We start from the raw sequence: 20581 nt of genomic DNA on the forward strand, positions 1-20581 counted from the left end.
ATGCAACATATGTTAAGAAAAAAGAAAAAGAAGAAGATAGCAGGAGGGGAAGAGTGAAGGGGAGTAAATCGGAGGGGGAGACGAACCATGAGAGACGATGGACTCTGAGAAACAAACTGTGGGTTCTAGAGGGGAGGAGAGTGGGGGGAGGGTTAGCCTGGTGATGGATATTAAAGAGGGTACATTCTGCGTGGAGCACTGGGTGTTATGCACAAACAATGAATCATGGAACACTACATCAAAAACTAATGATGTAATGTATGGTGATTAACATAACAATAAAAAATTAAAAAAAGGAAGAAGATATTGATAAAACAAAAATTAAAAAAAGATGTTGCTGCCCTTCTTCCTCATGCACTATAGAAAAAACAGTTCCCTTCTTTGTCCTTCAAGCAGGGCAAGCCAGTTGGTCTCAGCGAGGGAGGTCCTTGTTGGGGCATGGGAGAGAAAAGGGCATGCAGTGTGTCTTTCAGGGCAGGGAACTGTCCTTTGGGTCAGAGGTATCTAACTCCTGCAGTCTTGGGTTTGCCCTGGGGTTTGCATGGATTCTAAGTCAGCTGCAAAATTGGCCTGCAGTGAGTATGGAGGCAGAAGTCTGGCACGGACACCCAGAGAGTTTGCAGAGGGCACCTCACAACTAAACAGCCTTGGTTCCATCCAACTTCAGCCACTCAGTGTTCTTTGACAGCAAAGACCAGTGATAATCTGCTCACGTGGGTATCTGGGTCAAGTCAACCAGGAATAGGAGCATTTATCAAATGAATTTGGGATAGTAAGTGGGGACTCTATCTACAAATAACTGATCATTTTCCATTCTTTTTCCAATGTATTCATGATGCCCACGTTTTATTTCTGACAACTTCTATGGCTTGGAAAGATGGCGTTAAGAATTTGACAATGAGCAAAACTATCCTTCTTAGTGTCTTCAAGGTCACAGACTCCACTACCAAGAGAACAGGGACAAGTTCATTCCCATGGAGAGAATGGCTCTTTCCTCTCCTTCGGCTCTCATCCAGAAAGAATGGTCCTCGCTTTTGAGGCTGTCACTGATGCAGGTCGAACTGTGTGGAGAGATGTAGAAGGCCAGTGAGTGGGGACACTCGCTGCACTTGGATTGTTCAGAGTGGCGATGGAGGCCCCTGGGGACCACCTCGCCCAGAGCAGAGACCTGACCCGGGTGTGTCAGCAGGGCTAGTTTCCCAGGACTGAAAACACCCAGGAATAAAGACCACAGATTTCAGTGGGCTGTGTTCTGAATTCAAAAAGTTCTTTAAGAACAGGGAATATGTGAAGTCATATCTGGGAATCAAACAATAAAAGGGGGATAATTTTTGAAGCAATAGGGCATAATGTACTTGCCACCATGAAAGTCCCTGAAAAAATGTTGTCAAATATCCAGTGTCCCTCCATGATGCACAGAGTAGACTTTCATTCCTTGTGAGCTTTCTGAGGGAGGGAAATAGCCGACAACCCAGTTGTTCAAAATCACAAACTCAAAATAGTTATATTGGCTGTTTTTAAAACTGTTTTACCTGGTTATTTGGGCACCCACAAAGCCCAAACCAAACATTCACTTGGTTTTCTTCTGGTAGTATCTAGAAAAATTGATTTTTTTTTTTCTTTTTGGCTGCTTCTTGACCTCCCTTTTCCACAGTGATAGTTACATGATGGCCAGCCTTTCATTCCGAGTAATTGCTTGGTAGTACCAGACACTGCTCTTTCCCACAGCGTGTCTCCCTTCTCTATGACACTGAGACAAAGGGAAGTGACATTTCTCAGAAAAAAGTTGGAAAATTAGAACCCAAAGAAGTGTGCCGCTCAGTGACCCAAAGATTCTGGGAGGTGCCAGATCCACTTTCTGCAACCAGGGTTTCCCTTTCCCGGTCCCCAGAAAGAAATGCCATCCGTGCAATTTTCTGCATCTCATTCTGAATTCACGAAGGTTCTCATTATATTTTCAACATGAAACTTCAGCTTTCAAAACTAACCGTGTCAGGATGAAAATGAAAAGATTTGCAAGCCTCTGTTAACAGGAATAGTTAGAGGAACAGAATCCCCAGGTGTACTGACCGCTCCCTTCCCTTCAAGGATGAGGACAGGCCAGAGAGCCTGGTTCACTCCCAGAACCTTCCCCTGGCTCTCCTTGAGGCCCTGGCCAAACGGCCTTCTGCGCCATCCTGGAGAGACCCTTTTTTTTTTCAGCAGTCCTGATGGGAAATGCAGGGGTTTAGAAACTTCTGCAGGAAGCTGGCCAATGCCTACACTTTTCAAGTTTACCTGGTGTCCTCAGCTTCCTTGAGGAAGGAGCACAGGCAGGATCCTGTTTGAAGCGTGGCCCAAGGCTCAGCCGTGTCACACTCCAGGGCTCTGCACTTCTGCCTGCCAAAGGAGTTTGTCCAGCATTTAAATTAGGTGGAATTTCGCAGAACCAGCACACTGATAGGTTTTTAAATAAAATGTTTTTCCAGAGAGAGTTGTCCATACCTATGGGGAAATGTCCTGAGCTTTTCCAGGGAGGAACCGGCCAGACACCTAGCCCCGTGGAATTCCCAGCCAGGCCTTGTGCGGAGGTTAAGGACAGCTTTCGGGGGCAGCACAGCGAGTTCAGGAATTGAACAGGCGCCAGACAGGTGTTATTTGGTCCAGAATTATCACAATCTTTGTTATTTGCATCATAAATGTGCCCCCTACCTCGTTTACTTTTAGTCATGAGAAACCTCCTTCCCTGAGGGATCATTAGTGGGAAAGAGAGGCTGATTTCAGATATGGTTGCTGGAGGAGGTAACTGATAGCCCGTCTACCCGGCCCCAGTGCAGGCCAATGGGGAAGCTCTGAGGACGCAGCCTGCACGGGAAGGGTGGCCGATGCCAGGGACGCGGAAGCTGGGGCGCACCATGGGCCTATGGGTGACCAACCCATGAAGCCAGCAGGTACACTTTGGATATACGGTTTGCAATCCACAGAGGGTGAAGACATGAAGGCCCTTCATGACATTTTGGTTGGAGATCCAGAATTTGGCTTTATTTTCTATCACCACCATGAAAGGAGCAGAAATTGTAATTTGTGAAGTGAAATTCATCAACACATGGAGAGTTAAAAAAAAAAAAGCAAAGTGTAAATAAACTATTCTTGAGGAGGTCGTGTGAGGGAGTTTTGTTTTGTTTTTTTTCTGAAGCATGGGCTTGGAGCCCATGAATCATTGTGCTTTACTCTTAGCCCTGCCACATAGAGGTGGTGAGAATTGCACTCTGGGTCTCAGTTTGCTTGTCTTTCAGGTGGGAAAATTACAGATGACTTATGAGAGACCTGTGGGTGTTGTTTATGAAACTATCCCTTCATAGTCGCTTTTCTTTCAGTGAATGGAAGACTTTAAAATTCAGTTTTCTGCTTGACCTAGGTCAAATCTCCTTTGGTTCAGTCCTTGTTAAAAAAGCCTTTCTAAAATGCATTCATGCATTAATTCTGACTTCCTCTGATTCCTTCAAAAAGTCAACATGCTATTCTTCTATTATGAATATTCATTCGTAGCTTTGCGCAGTGGCAGTATCGTAGCCAATGAGGTTTATCCGAGGCGCGATTATTGCTAATGAATATTCATTCGTATTGACCCGTACTGTGAATGTAAGAGATCTGGGAAATTGGGATGGACATGAGTTTTAAGGAACTGTAGATATTTTAAAATATCTAAATTCTGTTCCCAGTTTTCTCATTTATTTATTTTTCTGGAAATTGAGTAACATAAATAAGAATGTAATTATTTAAGAGTTTTTATTGAGTTTAAGTTTATTGAGCTTTTGTCATACATAACCATCTCATTATCTGCCTGTCTAATATTTATATGCAACTTAAATCTATCAACTAGGATGAGGTTATGCTTTGGGTACAATTTGATTATGTGTCTAGAAGTTATTTCATGACATTGGTGAACCTGATTTGTACACCATTCATAGAATGGAAAGATTTAAAACCCAGAGAGAAACGACAAATAGACTGTCTCCTCATTCTGTCCATCAGCATTTGCTGAGTTACATTGAGCTCTTCGCATCGGATGCTGTCAGATCTGAAGTGGTACCGGTCATGGGAGGGGCAGATTGAGGGAGATCTTCAACCATCTCATCATTCTGACCAGGAGCACATGTGGGTTGTGGAAAGGCCTCCTTCCAGGGTTCCTAAAAGGCGGGGGAGCCCCCTTGGAAGTGGCAGTGAGGGAAATTGGGCATGCCATTATCTGTCAGATCCACCTGCTGCTCAGGTCTGGCTGAAAATATGACGTCTGTGAGGGGTGAGCTGAGTGTATGTATTCTTCTCATACTCAAGAGTTTTCCCCCTACAGGTCACAAGCTGTTTGTGGGTAATAAATACATGGACTAGCATTACCAAAAATGAATGATGAGAATAGAAGGTACCTGAGTGACTTCTGTGTAGTGAGGCTAAGTATTATGTTATGAAACTTGTATTTCAGTTGTGTGTGTGAGTGTATGCCTGTGTTCTGGGTCGTGACATAAAATGTACTTCTTGCTGTAGGTCAGGGTCAAACAAGATTAAAATGTCACTGAGTTGGCAATGGGTTTCCCAGTGGAGGTGGTTGGAATGGACTTTATCTCCTGTAAATCATGAGAGCAAGATTTTACAAATATGTGACAAATGACACACTAATCCTGTACAACATTCCTTCATATGCTCCTGGAGCAAAACAGGGAGAAAGATTACGATGGTCAGAACTTTGTCATCCATGAAAATAGAAGAGGCTAACAATTCGGAGCAGAGGACAAAGCTCTACCTATAAGAGAAAGCCTTCTTTTGTGGGAGAGGGGATAAGAATAATACTTTGTGTTCTTAAGGCAAGTACTATTATTCATCATCTTGATGGATCATCTGCTTTCCAACATCTCCTTGAATGCATCACTCCAAATGACAGAATGTCCAAACTTTCTTGAAACATTTTTAAACCTACACCTTTTTATTTAATGTTAGCATTTCCAACAAAACCCTGGAATCATTTCAGCTTCCATTCCAGACGTCAACATACACAGTTCTTCATTCCAGACTCAAACAAGCTAATCAGCATAAGCATTAAAATAGTTTAGTCTTGGGAGCCCTGGACGGGAGGCAGGAGAAGAGCAGAGTCCTCACCTGCACACCCCGGTCCTTGTGTCCTCCGCTGGTCATCTCCCCCTCCTCCAACCCCCTGTCCTAAGCCACAAACTGAGAAGGTGGGCCCACTTTGGAACATCTCTAAAGCTCTTCTGCACTGCAACCCTTCCCTTCTCTAGTCAAGTTAATTGTTTTGTTTTTTTTGTTTGTTTGTTGTTGTTTTTTTTTTGCTGCAAAAAGCTTTATTGTTTCCACTTGGTCCACGGCTTGGGAGAGGGCTCCAGGGTGGTTAAAAAGCTGCCTCGTGGCTGCAGGGAGAGGCTGAGGCACAAGCTCTGGCACCAGGGGGCTGTCAGAGGGGCCCCCTCAAAGGCTGCTGGTCTCCAGAGGCTCCTAGTCGTGCTTGAGAGTGAGCCTCTCGAAGAGATACTCGCCCAGTCCAGCCTGGGGGCCGACCAGCCTGCGGAGGTTAGTCAGGTGGTCGCCCATCTTCTTGAGTTTCACCTCCTCATCTAGGAAGTGGTTCTCCAGGAAGTCACAGAGATGGGGGTCTGCGCGGGCAGAACCCAGGGCATGCAGATCCAAAAGGGCCTGGTTCAGGCTCTTCTCCAGAACCAGGGCAGCTTCCATGGCGTCCAGGGTTTTCCCCCACTCATCTTGGGACGGCTTCTGGTCGTCCTGGAAGAGGGCGCGGCCGCCACGCTGGTTTTGCATCTTCAAGAGACGCTCGGCGCCCTCGCGCTTCTCCTCAGCCAACTCGCGGAAGAAGTGGCCCACACCTTCCAGAGCCACATCGTCACGGTCGAAATAGAAGCCCCGAGAGAGGTAGGTGTAAGAGACCTGCAGATGTATGTTGAGCAGGCGGTTGATGGCGGCCTCCACCTCGGTGGAATAATTCTGACGAATCTGGGAGCTCATGGTTGATTGGTGGTAAGGTAAGCTCGAAATTGGCTGTTGGCTGGTCTCGGAGGCAGCAGGTGGCCAAGAAGATGGCTCCCAAGGTTGCGACTGGAAAAGAGGTTGGAGAGTGGTCGTTGGCGGGTTGGAGGGGCGTCCCTGGGTCTGTTCCGTCCAAACACTGTTGAAGCAAGAATCAGATCCGCAGGACCGCCGGGCGCACTTCTCTGTTTTGTTTTGTTTTTTATGTCCAGGAACAGCAGGCTCCACCCACTTCCTTTCTCTCTTGCATTTTCTGCTTGAGTGTGGCTTAAAGCACAAGCTTACTCCTGTCTTCAGGGCAAGATAAGCTTCTGACGGCTGGTAGTAATACACATCTAACTGGCAAACATCGGGGCCATATGGACTGCTTTGGAGGTTGAATAAATGCCAGGACTGGTTTAACTGGGTTATTTGGAATGAAGGATGTTGTCTGTATTTACAAATTATTTAGTACTGGTAGAGTACCTTTCCTCCCAGAAACATTTTTTTCTGAAAAAAACATTTTTTGAAAATGCATTATGTGTTCTCTGCTACAAAAAACCATTTCTTGAAAAAACCATTTTTTTCAAGCTACCCTTCCATTCTCTCTAAATTTGCTTAATCTCATTCAGTGTAGGAGAACTCTAAGGCTTTTGACTCCAAGATATAAAAAGAAAAGAACCTAATAAAAATCACAGAATGTCAGGCTAGTGATCCCCCATACCAGTTTATCTCTGACTCGGGTGCTGGGAGATGTGTGCTGGGTGAGTACTGCAGTTTTCCTATGTGATGTTGATCTCCAAATATTAGTGATGCCTACAGAATATTCTCAAATTTCCCTTAAGACCCTATTAATTAGGTCTACTATGCATGAATTTATCTGAATCCATTTTGAATCTATTTATAATTTCCCCTGACATCCTCAGCGTAATTTGCTCCATATGTTTATAGCCTGCATAGTAAACAATATTTTCCTTCTATTTGTCACCAAGACAACCTCCCTCAAACTTTAAGGATTCTCTGTCTTTTTGTTTAGTGTTTGTGACTGAGCTGGGCTTTCCTCTGGCATCTTCATCCTGTTGTCTCGCAGCCTCTGTTCCCAGGCAGTGGAGTCCCCCCCAGTCCCCACCATGGTAGAAGACACCCCATCCATGTCCCTCTCTCTGGACTTTTTGTGAAATGTTCTTCTTGATGCTTGTGGGCAGAATTAGCCACAGAATTCTAGAGACAAGCCTTGAGATTTATGCTTTCAGAAGAATAACTTCTTTTGCTTTTAGAACCGGTTTCTTTGACACAACGACCCAGAGTCATGTCTGGGTTATCAATTAAAAGCTCATGTCAGTTATCATTCTGTCCAAAATAGACCTCACGCTTGACCAGTGAGGCCCCTAGCCTATCTAACGTAACAAAATAACTCACTGAAGATCTATTGTAAGTCTACTCTGAGCGAGTTCTCTACTTATAACAATCTCATATTCTAGTTGAGAAACTATGCACACATGCACACACACACACGAACATCACGAAGGAGTCACGGTTTCAACTAGGTTTGAAAAGATTTGGTAGAATCTAAATGAACAACAAAAGAAGATTAAATAAAGAAAACTTGTTAGATGTCCCCTAGTCTTCATTGCCACAAATGGAAGCAGGAATGACCATTTCATTGGCCAAGATGCAGAGACAGACTCAGAGAGGTTGAGAGTCTGCCCAAGGCCTGATCCTGATCCCTTTGGCTGGCAATATCGGATCCTATTCTCCAAGGCCCTCAGGACAGTCAGAGAATTCAACGTGAACCTTTTGCCCTGACCTGCCTTGCATTGTGCTTCCTGAATTTTTCCTGATCTTCCCGGCTTCTGACATCCTGAATTGCTTTCCCAGTTTTGGTCTTGCTGCCCTTGTGACCCAACACTTGGTTCTGCGCCCCAAGTGTGCAGTCTCTGTGTTCCTTCCCCATCATGGCATGGACTGCATGTGTGGCCACCGGGTCAGACCTCATCCTAATCCTGCTCATGGGACCTGACTTTTGTTCCAGAAATGGAACTCTGACCTATTGGATTGTAAAGTCTGTGTTTTTCCCCTTGATCCACAACACCTCCAAAGGAGGACTGACAGGAGATATCAGGTAGCAGAGAACACATAATGCATGGTGGCTTCCAGCTCAAACTCTTAGGAACATGTTGGCTGTTCCTCATTTGCTTTCATGGGCCAGAAAAACACAATATGAAAGTTGTCCAAGAGCTATTGAAGTGGAAAAAATACCCAATTTCTTTATTTTTCTAAATCAAATAAAATCTGACTTAATCTCCTATGCAGGGAGCTTAGAAAAAAAATGAGCTATTAGTCTCTTTTTGGGGCTTTCTCTGCCTCTATGTCCCTCTTCCCTGCTCCCGCTCCACCTTCGGATCATACAAGATACTGGAGAGGACCCCTCTTGTGGCTCCTGCTCTGCTGTGGCGCTTTCCCTGAGCTCCCTGATGCACCACAGGTGGGCCGTTCTTGGATCACTCCTAGTCAGGCCAAGAAGATCCCCTTGTGGTCCCTGAGAGAGATGGGGTACTGTACTCACCGGTTCCATTTTCTTCCCTGGCACACATATATCCCAGCTTGTATCACAGTGCAGTTGGGGTTAAGAGACTGGCTCCCACCAGTGGGATGTGGCAGAAGTGACGTAGATCACCTCCCAGAGTGACCACAGAACCCACCAGCTCCATCTGATAACTTTCTGCCAGGATAGAAACTTTCCATACCTGTACTGTCCACTATGACAGCCACTAGTCTTCTGGCATGGAAGACCTGAATTTTTAATTATATTTAATTTTAATGAACTTAAACAAATAGCCACATGTGGCTAGTGACCATCATACTGGGCATTAGAAATCTATCCCCTCATCCCCCTTCTGCAGTGACCTAGGAAGTCATGTGTTCTTGAAGGCACAGCTGTAAGATGGAAGCTGCCCAGGTCCTCAGGTCACCACATGGAGGTCAACTGCCCAGGAAAGTTGGTAACTTATAGCAGGCTTGACTCACTTTATGTGCCGTGTGAAACCTCCACGTTTTGGGGTGTATTTATTAATGCAGCGTGACTTTGGCAGGTCCTAGGCCTCACAGGTTCCCCGCACCCCAACTCTGTTGCCATCCCAACTGAGTCAGCTCCAACCCAGCCCTCCAGCCAGCTTTGACCCCTGCCCCCAGGGAGCCCATGTCCGTGCCCCTGCCCTGTTCCTTTCCTGTTCCTTCGCTGCTCAATCCCTTCCCTCTTCAACCTCCCATCTGCCAGACTTTATCCACAGCTATGCTAGGGCAACCTGGCTTGCTTATCCTCAGTGGGCCTAGACCATAGGGATAAAAAAAAAAAGTCTATTTTGTTTTTTTTACACTAAGCCCTGCCTAGCAACTTCTCTTTTTTCTTTTTTTCCAGCTCTATTCTTCCCCAGAGTCTGCCACCCAGAAAAACAAAGTACAAAATTTCTCAATAAGTACTATACTGCATTAAATTATTAATAAATCATCTAGTTTTAACTACAATTGCAGAGCTCTGGGAGTGAGATAAGGGAAGAAATTATTTTCCTTTATTCGTGCCAAGTTGGCACTTCTGTCAAAGTCCTGAGATCCTGGCATGGGAAGTTCCGCAGAAAAAATTTATTTAAAAGTATAACCCAGCTGGGGCAGGCCACAGAGAGCTCAGCTCGCACCCGACACCCGCCCCGGGCTGAAATCAGCATCCCACAGAATAAACCCCATCCCCACAGGGCCTTCGGAAGAAAGGCATATATGTTACTGAGACTTCCAGTCAGGTTTCTTGGAGAGACAGAGAAGAAAAATCACAGCCCATCTTTCAGAGTACAAGAAACTCTCCATCAAACATTTCTTTTAACCACCCCAAAGTTTCTCCCCCTTGCGGGCCTCTCAAATTCCCTCCTAACACTGAACAACTTCCTTTCTCCTTCAACTTGCGTCCCTCACTCAGCAAAACAACACCCTCCCAGAGCCGGTCCAACAGTGAGGACGTTGCCTCACACATGTCCTTTGTGAGGGGAGCTCGCCCACCACCCGCCACCCACCGGAAGCGGTTCCACAAAAACAATACGACCTCCCTATTGTTAGAGAGGGATGTAACCGTTAAGTGCGGCCTAACCATCTGCCTTTCTCTTCCTTTCAGATGGTCTCATGCCACCACCCGGGTGAGAGAGCACCCTGCCCCGTGAGCCGCTGCAGCTGAAGCCCCGGGATCTGGTCCTTTGAAGGGGGCCCCACTTTCTTGACCTGCGCTGTTTGTCCTGTGGCAGCCACAACACAGCGCCGGCCGGTTCCCTGCCCCAGTGAACCTGCAGCTTTGCCAACAGCTGGTGGAAGGAAGCTTGTTCTCCCCAGGCCGCCATTTCCGCTCCAACGCTCATTGTTCCTAGAGTTAGCTACCACACTGGTGGTTCAAAGCCATAATCTTCTTTTGCTCTCATTTTGGAGTCCCGTGTTTTCCCCATCCGCCTCTATTATCCTGAGAGCCTTATTTTTCCTCTTGATCCAAACCAAACACTGTTTATCAGTCATAGGAAGGGCTTTGCAGGGTTCCTGCCCACAGCGCAGAGTGATACACAGAGCTTCCTGTGCAAGCGTGGCCCTGCGCCAACACCGTGGAACAGGCTGTGGGGCAGGTCGGAGTCATAGACCACAATGGGCTGTGCCAGGGCCAGGGAGACACATCTGGCCTTGCTCTTCCTGTCACTGGGGGGGCCAAAGAGGGCCTCAGACCCAAATGTCAAAGCCCGAGTGCTTGGACTTTTCGCAGGAAGGACTTGGTGTGCATTGAGCGTGGCTCCATCAAGAACAAGTGGACAGATGTGGAGCAGTGTATGTCTTAGAAGCGTGCATGCTTTCAGAGCTGCTCATTGAAGCATGACGAAACACATAGGGACATTCCATTCTTAGAGTTCACTGGAACCTAAGGGCTTGGGGTGGGTCGAGCCCTGCCCTTTGAGGGGTAGTGTTGTGAAGGGCTCCTACCTGATCCATGAGGAGAAAGGAGGTTTCCTTCCCACCCCGTGCCCCCATTTAGCAGGCATGTGACCCCGTGAAGTTCCCTTATCTGCCAGCGTCTCAGTCTCCCTGTCTGTATGTCGAGGAAGCTGGACTCAAGGTCCACCGCTCTTCGAACTATCTGTATTCTGGGCATTCTGTAGAGTACTCACTAGATGCTGACAGAGAATATTCAGGAGGCTTGGCTCACAGATCAAGGGGTGGCCATTTATTGAGTCACTCCTGTGTTGTAGGGACAAGGATGGGCACTGGGAATACACGGGCAGCTAAGATGCAGTCTTTACCCTTGATAAGATCATAGTCCAGTATAGGAGACACACGAGTAGACAGTCATGATTCCATGTGTAAGTGGCATATGATATAGAGGTAAGTACAAGGTGCTTATAGAAGCATAAAGAAGGGATATATTGCTGCCTCAAGAAGCAAGAGTGGTTTTCTAGAAAAGTTTGATCTCCCTCTTGAGCAAGAACACATCGCCAGGCAGAGAAGGGACTGAAGGAGGCAGGGGAAGTGTGTTTCAGGAAGAGGAAGCCACCTGAGAGAGTTGTACTTGGAAAATGACCATTGTCTTCCCACCCACCTACAGTGGCTGCTCCCCACATCTGTGCCATGGGAGCCCAGCCCCGGGTCATGGCTGAGTAGATCAGGTGTAGATATCTGTTTTCAAAGTAGCTGGTTTAGAGCTCATTCTGGGCTCTATGACTTGTGGCCTGGATTGAGAAGCCGAGCTAGCCAAGTCAGTCATTGCTCTGGATTCTGAAATTGGGAACCAGAGACTGCTGTGCTTATCTGGGGGAACTGAGAGGATGAGTTTACAGGAATGGGAGTGCTGAGGCAGTGTTGGGGTTGAACCTGGGTGTGCAAAGTCATGAGGGAGAATGAGCCACGGGGGAGTGGAGTGGGAAGGAGAGATGAGGAAGGAGAGGACTTACTGGGGAAACAGAGTTCCCGTGCATCTTCTTCCACTGGGAGACCCCAAGAGGGGATCAGCCTCCAGTTACAGGAAACTTCTCATTTCTGTTCTCAGGAGTCCTGTCATTTTTACTGGGATTCTTTTATTTCCTTTGGATTTAATCTTACAAAGTTAAAAAACAATAATTATATAGACAAAATTTTTTTAAAGATTTATTTATTTATTTATTTATTTGAGAGAGAGAGAGAGAGAGAGAGAGAGAGAGAGAGAATGAGCAGGGAAAGTGGCAGAGGGAGAGAATCTTTCAAGCAGACTTTGCAGAATGTGGAGCCCAACCTGGGGCTCGATCCCACAACCCATGAGCCAAAACCAAGAGCTAGATGTTCAATGGACTGAGCCACCCAGGTGCCCGTATAGACAAAATTTTTTAATTGAATTGAATTTTTAAAAAAGATTTTATTTATTTATTTGCCAGAGAGAGAGAGTATGTGCACAAGCAGGGGGAGTGGCAGGCAGAGGGAGAAGTAGGCTCCCCGCTGAGCAGGGAGCCTGATGTGGGACTCGATCGTAGGACCCTGAGATCATGACCTGAGCTGAAGGCAGTCACTTAACCTACTGAACCACCCAGGTGCCCCTAGACAAAATTTTAACACACACCCATGTAGCTATTACCCAGAATTAGCAAATGGTAAGAATTTGTCATGTTTGTTCTGGATATATACATTATAAAAGATAAAAAATTACAACATAAATTTAATTTTGAATATTCTTCTTTTTCTTCCCTGGTCTCTCACTCTCTTCACAAAAGGAACCAATTAGAAATTTGGACTGTATCCATGAAAATTATATGAAGGGGCACTGCCTGCATCAGAAAGGAAAAAGATTTTCCAGAAGTGGGAGCTTGCATCCATGTCTCACTGATGAGAACTTTGTCACGTGGCAACTCCAGCATATGAGGGGGGCTGAAACCAAGTATGTCTTGGGCTGCTATTGCTTGTTCAATCTGATGTATTGCTTGGAACAAAAAACAATGATGTTAAGATGGAAACAGAGAATATATTTTGAATGGCACCAAGGTCTTTTAGCCAGTGAGACATATTGGTCAACTTATAGTTGTGGCTCTGGCACTTCTTATAGTTTTCTCTTTGTCTTTAGCATTCCTCATTCTCAAGACCGTCCGCCCATGAGTCCATTTATTTATGTGGATTCTGCTGAGGGTCTAGTGTGTTCTGTCTCCAGCTTTGGAAGACTCATGTCTTCTCCATCACCATTTGCTTTTTCTGAAACATTTTATTGTAGCGTCCCAGACTCTTTGATTTCTTTTTTATGTTTTCTGTCTTTTGCCCCTTGTCCTACATTCTGGATGATTTCTCCAGAGGTATTTTCTAGTTTTAATTATCTGTTGAGTTGTGTTAAATTTCTGTTCAACTATCCATCAGGTTGGTTTTTTTTAAATGATTTTTTTAATGATTATAGTCTATATTTATACACTTCCAATATGGTTGTTTTTCATTCTGATTTCTCTTATTTTGTAAGGTTCCATTCTTGCCTTATGGAACCCTTTTTTTTTCTTTATCTCTTTGAACTTGAAAAAGGGATTTATTTTAGGAAGCAGGACTGACTAAGGACTTATAATTGTTGGAACTGCGTGATGGGCACATAGAGCTTCTTTATTTTCTCCAATGCATGTGTTTGAAATTTTCCATTAAAAAGTTTTAATGATGAATCCATGGTTATGAGCACATAAGAACATTATTTTTTAAAGTTTACTAAGATGCCATTTGCCTGGTATGGGGTTATTGTCTGGTGTGTAAAGAGCAGATTTATTGAAGGCCCCTTTCATTACTCAAATATTAATTCAGTGCCTACTACTTCTGTGTGAGATAGCAGTGAACTATCCTAGCACTTACATTCTAGTGGGGTGACAGAAAATAAATAAAAAGAAATTTGAGGTGATTAATAAAGTTACATATACGTAAAAAAGTTTTAATGATAATATTTATTTTGGATTTCAGTTTTTTCCCCTAGTTCTAGGGGTAGTAGGTGTCTCATTTGTGGCATCTGAGACTCATTTCCTGCATCATTGTTATCATTCCTTGAGAGTGATTCTTTGGCAGATGCTGCTTTCTCTGGGACATGCAGATGAACCAGGCTTTAGGAGTGGCCCCACAGGAAGGCTTTGGTTTTGCTCCTGCTTGGTCTGGAGAGTTTCACTATTTAGCTTCTCTTCTTGGGCGCCTGGCATCATGTAGACAGTCCAAGTTTGGGCTCTGTGCACATGTATGGCCTAATCCTGGGCTCTGACTCCTACTACATAATCCCTTTTCCAAGCATAACCTTTGTGAATGGCAAGCTTCTCTGGTGCTTACCCAGGCCAATGGGCAGAATTTTGTCATTGTTTTCTCAGCCCTTTATGATTTATGCAGGACCTTATGCAGGTAGATAGGATCCAGCTTCTCTTGTGCTGGTCTGCTTCTCTTGATCTTATACCCATCTTGCAGGCAGCAAAGCCATGGAAACCTATGTGGTCTGAACTGGGTTTCATCTCCTACTAACTGCTGTGAATTTGAGTTCCTTATTTCTGGCACCTAGGGATTTCTCTCTTAGTTTTAAATATGCATCAAGACCAAAAAAGTTATTTTATTACATTTTACTACATTCCTATTTTGGGGCCAGAAGGAGGGGAGTGGGCTTGGCAGTCTGCTTAGGTCTGGACTTGGTCCAATGTCATTGCCTTTCCAAGAGCTCTTGGCATCCTTGTAATAAACTTCCACTTCTCTTAAGCTAGTTTGAGTGAGTATCTGTACCCTGCAATCAAAAGAGCTCTAAGTAGAACAGACATGATGTGGTCAGGGAAAGATGAAGTGATAGAAGATATAAAGATGATAAGCAGTTTTATCTCTGGGAATTTAGCAAAAGTTTTCAGCTGGGGAGTGATGTGACTGATTTGTACATGAGAAAGACATAGGATGCAGCACTTGGAAAATCAGAATTCTTGGGGATGGGGGCAGGGAAGAGAAGAGAGGCAGAAAGACTCTTTCTATGGCCATAGCAATAATGCAGGTGAGAGGTGATGAAGTCCTGAACTAAGGCAGTGGGAATGTGGGTTTTTAGGGAAAAAAAGATTAAAATTGTGAGTATTTGCTCTGCCTACACTAGGCATTTTTCATGCGTTTTCCCATTTACTGTTTGCAACACTCTGGAGAGTTCCAGATTTAATTATTATCCCAATTTACAGATAAGAAATTACAAACTCAGAGAGATTAAGTAATTTGATCCAAGTCATATAACTAACAAGTGGCTGAGTCAAAATTTGAATTTAAGTCTCTAACACCAAAGCCCATCCATGTTCTTTCCTTTACATACAGACCTTTCAATAGGAGTTGGTATAACTTGTATGTGGAAATGAGGAAGAAGGAAGAGTGGACAAGGACCCTTGAGGTTACTAACTTGGGGAGCTAACAACTGGAAAGGTTATTAAATTGAGAGAAGGGATACAGGAGGCAGAGCATGCTTGGGGAGGAAGGAAATTAGTCCATTTTGTGCAGTGGCTAGAAGTCATCTAGGTAGAGATTTCTAGTAAATAGTTGAAAATAAGGGGCTGAAGCTGAGGAAAGAGTTCAGCTGGAGATAGAACCTTTAAGTCATGGGCTTATTCCTGGTTATGGAAACCAAGTGAGAGGATGAGAGTCTTTAGTAAATTGGTGGAGTGAGAAGAGAACTAAGTGTATACCATGGGAGGTATTAATATCTGAGGAGAGGGCATAGATGGACCCAGGAAAGGAATTGGGAAATATGGTTAAAAAAAAAAAGTAGGCAGAGTATCTATAGTGAGTAGAATCTCAAAAACTAAGAGAAGCGAAATTTCTTTAAGAGGGTATTTTCAATACTAGCAAATGCTAAAGAGGTCAAACAGGATATAGACTGAAAATAAGACATTAGATGTGCCAATTTGGAAGTCATCGATGACCTTTGCAAGGACAGAGAAAAGGAGTGATTAATCCTGCCTGGGGCAGGCTAGAGAAAGGCTTCACTGAAAACTTGACATTTGAGTTGGGCCATGAAGCATGGTGGGATTGTGCCAGGCAGGGAAGAGGGTGAAAGGCATTTCGGGTGAGGGGAAAACAAAAATCCAAGCTAAGGCACCATTTGGAATTTAGTTAGAGCTCTTTGGATTTTCATAGGCAATATCAAGTTGGCAGCACAAGTATATTAGGCCATGTTTTGTTTTCTACATTTCAGAGAATCTTATGGTTTCTCTTTCCACTGTAGACATAATAATGGAGATTGGGAAATATGATTGGTGTCTTCCAAAGAGACATAGGGTTCAATCCTTTAGGAGAGCAGAGTTCTAATCAAGCAGAGTGAGTGGGAAGTCTCTACAGGTACATCTCACAGAGCATGTCATGATTTGGAAGGGCAATAAATGCAGGCTCTTGCAACAAGTCACCCAAAGCTCTCCATGGTTTGACATAGTCAAAGTCTCATCCTCAGGCACAGAGTCTGATGGGGTCCAGCAGCACTTGTGGGCAACTGTCATCCACGCAGTGACTCAGAGATCTGTGTTCCTTCCACATGTGCTCTGAAATCTCAGACCCTTTCACTCCCAGCAGGTGGATGGGGAAAAACCATACAGAAATCATACTAGACACCTAGTCACCCCAGGATGGAAGTGACACCTCACTGCTACTCACATTTGTCTGCCATATTTAGTCAAACAGCCAACCTAGTGGCAAAGGAGATGGGGAAATGTTTGTGAGCACTTCGATATTGTGAGCATTAACTGTATATTCCATTGATTGATATTAACATATTGATTATTAAAGTATTCTTTGTTTCCTTGGAAAATGTAAAAGGCCTTAGGCAATGTCCATTTTCTATGTTTTGGGATAAGCCTGGTCATCTGATTCAGGGCCTATCATCTCAGTCTGTTTTACAAAACAAAATTTCATGTTTTTCATGGGAATGTAAATTGGTGTGGTCACTGTGGAAAACAGTATAAAGGGTCCTCAAAAAATTAGAATAGAACTACCATATAACCCAGCAATTCCACCTCTGGGTATTTCACCCCCATGTTCAGTGTAGCATTATTTACAATAGCCAAGACATGGAAACAACCTAAGTGTCCTTTGACGGATGAATGGACAAAGATGTCACATGCGCGCGCACACACACACACACACACACACACACACACAGTGGAATTTTATTCAACCAAAAATAAAGAAGGGAAATCTTGTCATTAGTGACTAGAGGGATGGACCTTGGGGACCTTAGTCTAAGTGAATCAAATCACACAGAGAAAGATAAACTCTGTGTGATATCACTTATATGTGGAATCTAAGAAAAAAAAACTGAACTCATAGATAAAGAGAAGAGATTGGTGGTTGCCAGAGATGGGGGTAGAGGGTTTGAAAAATGGGGGAAAGGTGGTCAAAAGGCACAAACTCTATTGTAAGGTGAATAAATCCTGGACATGTAATACAATATGGTGACTATAGTTGCTATGAATGTAAAGCTTAAAATTTCTCACCACAAGCTAGGTGCCTGGGTGGCTCAGTCGGTTAAACATCTGCCTTCGGATCTGGTCATGATCTCAGGGTCCTGCGATCAAACCCCGCATCAGGCTCCCTGCTCAGCAGAGGAGTCTATTTCTCTCTCTCCCTCTGCCCCTCACCCCTACTCATACTCTCTCTCTCAAATAAATAAATAAAATCTTATAAAAAAAAGTTCTCATCACAAGAAAAAACATTTTTTTAACTATATGTGGTGATTGATGTTAACTAAACTTTTGCTATTATACATGTACCGAGTGATTATGTTGTACAATTAAAAATAGTAAAATGTTATATGCCAATTATGTCTCAATTAAAATAAAAACAAAAATTTCATGTTACTAGAATTCTTCCCTTACACTGTGAACAACTTTTGACCATAGAGTTGTGCTTATCTGTGTTAGCCAAAGTGAACTGAATTCTCAAGGTAGATTCAGTTTGAAGGATTCATGGTGTAACATCGTTGTGGTTGGTAGCTTGGAGAGCACCACCATGCAGGAGACCCTTTTCGAGAAACATCTATGTCAACTCTGCAGGCTGAAAATGAAGAAAGATTTATTTCATGTCATGATGGTACAATATCTTTTGTATATTGAACCAAGGACATCTTAATTTTTGTGTGTGAATAATATTATAAAAATATTTTTTATTTTATTTTTTTAAAGATTTTATTTATTTATTTGAGAGAGAGAGAATGAGAGATAGCACGAGAGGGAAGAGGGTCAGAGGGAGAAGCAGACTCCCCACTGAGCGGGGAGCCCGATGTGGGACTCGATCCCAGGACTCTAGGATCATGACCTGAGCTGAAGGCAGTTGCTTAACCAACTGAGCCACCCAGGCACCCAATATTATAAAAATATTAACACCAATTTTAAGAAAGAAAAAAAATCCATGCCTCATTCCTTTTTTATTTTCCCATATTTCCTTTCAATTTGTTTTAATACGCATGTAAAATCCTCATGGAGTGGTGCTCAATAGCACACTTTTTTTATCTTTATGCTTTTCTCACACCACATCATCTGCCTCTCTGACTCAACTCTTTGCCATTCGTGCTTTGTTGTTTGCATCCTGGTCATGCTTACCTACCTTGTTCTCCACCAATGTCCTCCTACCTCAAGATGTCTGTGGTTGACATCCTTGCAAATGTTCTTTCCCAACCTTTTCACATGACGGGTTTGTTCTCATTTTCCAATCTTTGCTCAAATGCCACCCCCTGAGAGAGGATTTCCTGAGCACCCCATTAAAAGCAACCCCCATTCTTCGTTATCACGTTAGATCACCATGCTTATTCAGATCATGACATTTTCCACAACCTACACACTTTTCTTTCTTTATATACAGTTCTGTTTATTTCACTGTAAGCTTCTATAATGAATATGTAAACTTTCTTCTTTTTTTGAATTTTTCTTATAGGCTCTTTTCCTGAATAAAGTCTCAGGAGAGAGATTGTTGAACAAATTTGTGAATATTGTTTCTTGAAATGAAGTTGCCGTATTGCTTTCCAAAAGCTGAACCAACACATACTGATGTCAGGGAAGTAGTTTGTACAATTTCACCTCATTATTGTTGATATGTGGTTATATGATATATGTACATAAATTGGCAATTTGGCTAAGTATATTAAAGATACATATACATATAAATACATACTTAAATGTATACATATAAATACATGTACACACATAGGTACATGAAATTTGGCAAGTTGACTAAGTATATTCAAGGATTATTTCTGAATTATCAGAGATTAATTAATACTTGAGTGTGAGATAAAATCCTGTATTTTTAAATCTTGAAGCCCAACTTTGAAGGAAAACTGTCTCCTTTTTTTACTTTAAATTTTTTATTCTTATGTTAATCACCATACATTCTATCATTAGTTTTTGATGTAGCGTTCCATGATTCATTGTTTGTGCATAACACCCAGTGCTCCACGCAGAACATGCCCTCTTTAATACCCATCACCAGGCTAACCCATCCCCCCACCCCCCTCCCCTCTAAAACCCTCAGTTTGTTTTTCAGAGTCCATTGTCTCTCATGGTTCGTCTCCACCTGCGATTAACTCCCCTTCATTTTTCCCTCCTGGTATCTTCTTCTTCTACTTTTTTTTTTCTTAACATATATTGCATTATTTGTTTCAGAGGTACAGATCTGTGATTCAACAGTCTTGCAAAATTCACAGAGCTCACCATAGCACATACCCTCCCCAATGGCTTTCACGCAGCCACCCCGTCCCTCCCACCACCCACCACTCCAGCAACCCTCAGTTTGTTTCCTGAGATTAAGAATTCCTCATATCAGTGAGGTCATATGATACCTGTCTTTCTCTGATTGACTTATTTCACTCAGCATAACACCCTCCACTTCCATCCACATCATTGCAAATGGCAAGATCTCATTCCTTTTGATAGCTGCGTAATATTCCATTGTGTATGTATACCACTTCTTCTTTATCCATTCATCTGTCGATGGACATCTTGGCTCTTTCCACAGTTTGGCTATTGTGGACATTGCTGCTATAAACATTGGGGTGCACATACCCCTTCGGATCCCTACATTTGTATCTTTGTGGTAAATACCCAGTAGTGCAATTGCTGGATCAAAAATTTTCAACTTTTTGAGGAACCTCCATACTGTTTTCCAGAGTGGTTGCACCAGCTTGCATTCCCACCAACAGCGTAGGAGGATTCCCCTTTCTCCGCATCCCCGCCAACATCTGTCATTTCCTGACTTGTTAATTTTAGCCATTCTGACGGGTGTGAGGTGGTATCTCATTGAGGTTTTGATTTGGATTTCCCTGATGCTGAGCGATGTTGAGCAGTTTTTATGTGTCTGTGGCCATTTGGATGTCTTCTTTGGAAAAATGTCTGTTCGTGTCGTCTGCCCACTTCTTGATTGGATTATTTGTTCTTTGGGTGTTGAGTTTGTTAAGTTCTTTATAGACTTTTGTTACTAGCCCTTTATCTGATATGTCATTTGCAAATATTTTCTCCCATTCTGTCGGTTGTCTTTTGGTTTTGTGGACTGTTTCTTTTGCTGTGCAAAAGCCTTTTAACTTGATGAAATC

The 20581-nt window shown here is 43.5% G+C and overlaps 2 pseudogenes; one reads left to right on the top strand and one right to left on the bottom strand.

Moving 5' to 3' along the window:
• The first annotated feature begins 3526 nt into the window (after positions 1–3526).
• Positions 3527–3683, top strand: LOC112835397 (U4 spliceosomal RNA; annotated as a pseudogene).
• A 1615-nt stretch (positions 3684–5298) lies between these two features.
• On the bottom strand, positions 5299–6233 carry LOC112835168 (ferritin light chain pseudogene; annotated as a pseudogene).
• Positions 6234–20581: the final 14348 nt, after the last annotated feature.

This window comes from Callorhinus ursinus, unplaced genomic scaffold (assembly GCF_003265705.2).
Source record: "Callorhinus ursinus isolate GAN/ISIS: 27379988/994484 unplaced genomic scaffold, GSC_fseal_2.0 scaffold11, whole genome shotgun sequence".
In the NCBI taxonomy this organism is placed as follows: Eukaryota; Metazoa; Chordata; class Mammalia; order Carnivora; family Otariidae; genus Callorhinus; species Callorhinus ursinus.